This window comes from Danio rerio, chromosome 16, assembly GCF_049306965.1.
Source record: "Danio rerio strain Tuebingen ecotype United States chromosome 16, GRCz12tu, whole genome shotgun sequence".
Classification (NCBI taxonomy): domain Eukaryota; kingdom Metazoa; phylum Chordata; class Actinopteri; order Cypriniformes; family Danionidae; genus Danio; species Danio rerio.
The window spans coordinates 14,847,189-14,852,878 of NC_133191.1; the positions used below are offsets into that span (position 1 = coordinate 14,847,189).

At 34.9% G+C, this 5,690-nt stretch overlaps 1 long non-coding RNA gene across 2 annotated transcripts; it reads left to right on the forward strand.

The window, feature by feature from the left end:
• The first annotated feature begins 473 nt into the window (after positions 1 to 473).
• Positions 474 to 5,053, forward strand: LOC141378184 (uncharacterized). 2 transcript variants are annotated; one of them, XR_012392052.1, is made up of 3 exons: positions 474 to 579; positions 1,499 to 1,722; positions 3,322 to 5,053. It is a non-coding gene; the product is annotated as an uncharacterized lncRNA (long non-coding RNA). The 2 variants fall into 2 exon arrangements; XR_012392051.1 differs by lacking the exon at positions 3,322 to 5,053 and having other exon boundaries at positions 1,499 to 1,874.
• The last annotated feature ends 637 nt before the right edge of the window (positions 5,054 to 5,690 follow it).

Genomic DNA, 5,690 nt, shown 5'->3' on the forward strand with positions numbered 1-5,690 from the left:
AATTATTATTATTATTTTTTTATCATAACCAGGTCTAGATCCCAAAACAATAAAAAAACGAAAACATACATAAAATTTTGTCTTTTATTCATTTATTTATTTTCACAATCAATTTTTATCAAAATTTGTTGCAATCAAACTTTATTTAACCAAATTTCAAATACGTTTTTTTTTATCTGATCATATTTTTGCATTAATTATTTCAATATTAGATTATATAAAACAAAATTACAGAGTAAATAAAATAATTGTGGACGCTGACAATTAAATACTGACTCAACAAATGAATTCACAATAATAAGCCCCAAACGAAAAAAAAAATCCACAATATTAATTTTAGCTGATGGTCTGAAGTAAAAATTAAAAATATGCATTCACCAAACATAAAACTGTGCTTTGGCAATTTATCAAACAGCAGTGAAAATAGTGTTTGTGTTTGGCGAACAAACCTTGCCGCAAAAGCGCGTGTACGCATGCGCGTGAGAGTCGTTTGTTGGATCAGGTTTAAATTCCAGCGCAGCAATGGCAGAGCTCCTCCGAAACATCATATTCAGGCGATTTTCCTTCATCAAAGTTATGGTGAGTAGTAAATTCTGTATGTATTGAATCGTTTTTAAGTTTAGCTAAATGCAAGTCTCAGTAATTCCTGACATAAAACGAAAAGCATGGGTATTACGTTAGCCTGCCGCTCGTCATAATGTTGTACACAACACGTTAACGTTAACTACAGACATTGCTCTGGCTAGTTATATGTTGCCGGTTGTCAGTTCTACTGTAGCCTTATTTATTTTCTATAAAACAAAATATTATGTAAAACGCAAGCCTGCCTTATTGATTTTAACTTGAAAATATTAAACATTGATTTGGAGTTGTTCTTAAAGGGACAGTTCACCCCCAAATCAAATTGTACTATTTACTCAGGCACATGTGGTTTCAAACTTTTGTAAGTTTCTTTCTTCTGTTGAACACTAAATGTCATATTTAGAAAAAAGCTGAAACCTGTAACCGTTTATTTCCATAGTAGGAAAAACAAATACTATGGAAGTCAATGGTTACAGGTTTCCAGCTTTCTTTAAAATATTTTCTTTAGAGAAGATAGAAAGAAAAACAGGTTTGGAATAAAGGAAGGGAGCGTAAATTATGGCAGATTTTTCAGTTTTGTGTGAAAGAAAACCTGTTTTTTTGTCTTCTGCTGTTATTTACTCACTGTAAATGATATTTAGAACCATTGCTGGAAACAAACAGGTGCCTGGCCAAAGTGACATTTTACATATAAATGTGCAATTTACCACATAGCATTCTCACAGTATGGAAATTATTAATTGGTGTTACTATGCTAATAATCATGTGAACATCCACATTCTGTCATGCTAAAATTACATTTGTGATCCAACAGGAATAGTGTTTTTGAAAATGACACAGTATTATGGTGACATTTGAATATGTATTTGATATAGGCTTAATATTGACATTGCCGTTTTATATTTCTAACATACAGGGCCATTGGAAAACCACACAGCTACAATGAAGATGGGAATCCTTGAAACAGTTAGCATCAGGAGCATGATGAAGTTTAAGAGCCCTGTCAACTGTGCTGAATGTCTGCTGTCCTGGAAGAGGAGATGGTGCTCGACAATAGGAGGCTTTATCAATGCATCGTTTGTGCTTTTGGATTATAGTATCTACTCAACCTGGAATACAATGACTAAATAGGTTTACATGGTAAATATTTGAAACAGATGCAGCTTTATGTGCTTGAAGTTCCTCTTGAAGATTTTTTTTTCACTTTTCTTGAAACTTTTGTGAGTTTTTTTCTGTTCTGGAATCATCTGTGTCAACTGGGTAAAGTAACCCATTGTTTAGATTTGATGGTGCTTTTGACGATTTTAATATTCATTTATTAATTTTCCTTCAGCTTAGTCCCCTGTTTATCAGGGGGAGCCACAGCGGAATGAACCGTTCATTGTTTATATGCAAATATATTAGATGTTTAATGTTAATGAATGGGTTTAACTATTAAAAATGTGATTTCATAAGTTCAGATTATCTTTTGTAGAATGAAAGCATTCAGGTGACAACACTAAACAATGGTTAAAGTAACCTCACAAAAATACTCACATTTTATGCAGTTTTTTTTTTTTTTTCCGTTTTTACATTTTTGCAGATATTTGGGATATATATTAAGTACACTTCAGCTCTATGTATTGACCTTATTCCTCACATACGAGCAGGCACAGCCATTTGAATCTTAATAAAAACTGTTTGTTTTGATGCTTGATGTTGCAAACTGATATTTTCTTAATATATTATTCTGCTTTGTCTGTAGAGTCATAAACACACTAGTTTGTAGAGCAAGTATTTTGTCTGTTTTCCGCTGTTTAATATTCCTAGTCATTTCTCCCATAGGGCACTGAATCAGATGTTCGAAAACAAATCGGAAAAACTTCCGCCTTAAAGAATGAGGTCAATATTAGGAGAAATAAAATGCTAGAATTTATACGGTATACTTTGTTGAAATGTGTAATGTATTTGTTATTCTAAAGTACTTTTACAATAGTGTCTCTTTAATAAAAATAAATAAATAAATAAATAAATGTGGCAGTGTTTAGTGTATTATGATTTTCTATATTCTATTATTCATTTTCTTTTGGGACAACGAGGAGTAAACAATTCAGTAAAGTTGCTTTAGCATTGTTTACCAATATACAATTAACCAATATACATTTTTAAATTAGGTGAAACAAAAAAGCTTGTTGCACACAATCTAAAACATTCAATTGGGCCAATAACATGATTGGGCAGACTTGATGGTTTTTTTTATTGGTTCAACACATTATTTCTCATTGAGCCAATGTTGACAGGCTGTTGCCACTATTGAATTTAGATGTGACCAGTCACTAGAAAATGTAGTTTGGGGAGTAAATTATATATAAATTTATTTAAATAAATATTATATTGATTCATTTTTTACAGCGTATAAATAATTAGAATTTATATTTATAACATAATTGTAAATATTATTCTATCAAAAAATTTATTAAATTATTTAAATATTTGTTTTATTTATTGAATGTTTAAAATTATTATTATTATTATTATTATGGCTTATTTTATCATAGTTTTATTATAGTTTTAGTAGTGCAATTAGTGGTGGATTGTTTTGAAAATCAGGTTAAAAGGGTAATAATAATTCCAGAATTGTTACTTTTATTTTTTAATTATAACTTGATAAAAATCAACATAATAGAGGAAAAAGAAAAGAATTGCAGCCTCTTTTATATGTATTAAATAACAAATTTATTAATTGATTCATTCATTTAGAATGGTTGCTTCCACGAATCCTGCAACTTCCACATCTTCAGGTGATTCTGATGTAAATCTGCTGTCCAGGATCAGCTGGTTTGTCTTAGTCGGGCATCTCCGCTGAGACCAGTCCACTATGGGTGACCCTACCGGTATCTGTGAAGTACCAGTGGCGAAGCTCTCAGCATCACTGATGCACACAAGCCCTCACAGCACGTCAAGCTGCAAACCACGTGAGGGACCCTAACCTAACCTACCCTAACCTAACAGACACCGCAAACCACTAAACGCATCGAAACTCTCAGAAGAGTCCAGCGACCGACCAGCAACACGAAAACAACCGCTCAGAAAACCTCGACAACCGTGCAGAAAACCCCCTGAAACATCCTGAAGACCACCGAGCAAACCAAGAACTTCAAGTCAACAACATCAAGAATCAATAAAAACAACCAATTGATGAAACAAAACATGCAAAAGGAAACTTACTGTGAACTTGCTCTACAACTATGTACACTATATACATACGCAGGACTGCAGTGTGGTTTGGGACACTGTGAAGACTCAGCGTCTGGCCCTCTTTCTGCTGGGCTTCTCAGGCAGTGGCTCTCCACTGATGTCCACATGGACTCGAGGAGCCATGCTGTTTGGTCTGGATCCACATCTGCGTTCTGTAATGAGGATTCGTCCATCAGCCTGCACCGTCTCCTCCATCACAGGACACCTGAGTGCCTCCCACAGCCGCTGCTTGATCTCCAGGCCCAGCTGAAGGCTGTAGGGACGACTCTTGATCATGGGCTCGACCACAGAGCGGTAGATGTCCTGGTAGGCCTTAACGCTGTAGCCATGGATAGACAGTGGCTCCTCCTGCTGTCCCACGTCCACTGAAGGCACTGAGGATGCTGGACGGATTTGGGGAAGGACAGCTGCGTTCCTCAGGTGATGTTCCTTCAGACCTGGGGAAGAGATACAGCTGTAAGTATGATCCAACCTGATCACAGCTGCAGGATCCTGAACAGACGGGACACCCTCCAGCAGGAAGTCCTTCAGGTGTGCTGGAAGACTCCTGATTCACCTGAGGCGCCGCTGCTCCATGAATATCAACTTTCCAAATCAGACAATCTGATGAAACTTGTCAAAGTGAAGAGTTGAAAGAGCTCAAGTGATCAGATTCAGAGAGATGTGTTGATTTCAGTGTAAACTCAGGTTGCCGTGGTGACAGAATATTGGAGTCAATTAAATGTAAACAACACTTGATCAGCAGAAAGTCAATCAGAGCAGTAGAGGAGTTCTTCTCTATTGCTTCTCTATTACACATTGTGTCATTTTTACATTATAAATAAGTAAATATAGTGTGAACTAAACAAAATGTGTAATACAGAAACATTAACACTTTCAGTTAAATTTGATTAAAATCAGTTGGGGTAAGCAGATATCCTGATAATTATTATTATTATTTTTTTATCATAACCAGGTCTAGATCCCAAAACAATAAAAAAACGAAAACATACATAAAATTTTGTCTTTTATTCATTTATTTATTTTCACAATCAATTTTTATCAAAATTTGTTGCAATCAAACTTTATTTAACCAAATTTCAAATACGTTTTTTTTTATCTGATCATATTTTTGCATTAATTATTTCAATATTAGATTATATAAAACAAAATTACAGAGTAAATAAAATAATTGTGGACGCTGACAATTAAATACTGACTCAACAAATGAATTCACAATAATAAGCCCCAAACGAAAAAAAAAATCCACAATATTAATTTTAGCTGATGGTCTGAAGTAAAAATTAAAAATATGCATTCACCAAACATAAAACTGTGCTTTGGCAATTTATCAAACAGCAGTGAAAATAGTGTTTGTCGAACAAACCTTGCAGCAAAAGCGCGTGTACGCATTCGCGTGAGAGTCGTTTGTTGGATCAGGTTTAAATTCCAGCGCAGCAATGGCAGAGCTCCTCCGAAACATCATATTCAGGCGATTTTCCTTCATCAAAGTTATGGTGAGTAGTGAATTCTGTATGTATTGAATCGTTTTTAAGTTTAGCTAAATGCAAGTCTCAGTAATTCCTGACATAAAACGAAAAGCATGGGTATTACGTTAGCCTGCCGCTCGTCATAATGTTGTACACAACCAGGGGCGCAACTGCACATTTACTAATGGGTATGCGGTAGGGTTGGGCATCTAAGCTATAATGCCGATACGATACGCATCTCGATACAAAGAATACGATCCGATATATTAGCGATACATTTGTGACATATTGCGATGCAACACGATACGATTTACACCCATATCACGATACAATGCGATAATTCAGCACTAACTAATTAGATCAAGTTTATGAGATTATGTGAAAGAGGATGCTGTGCCATTG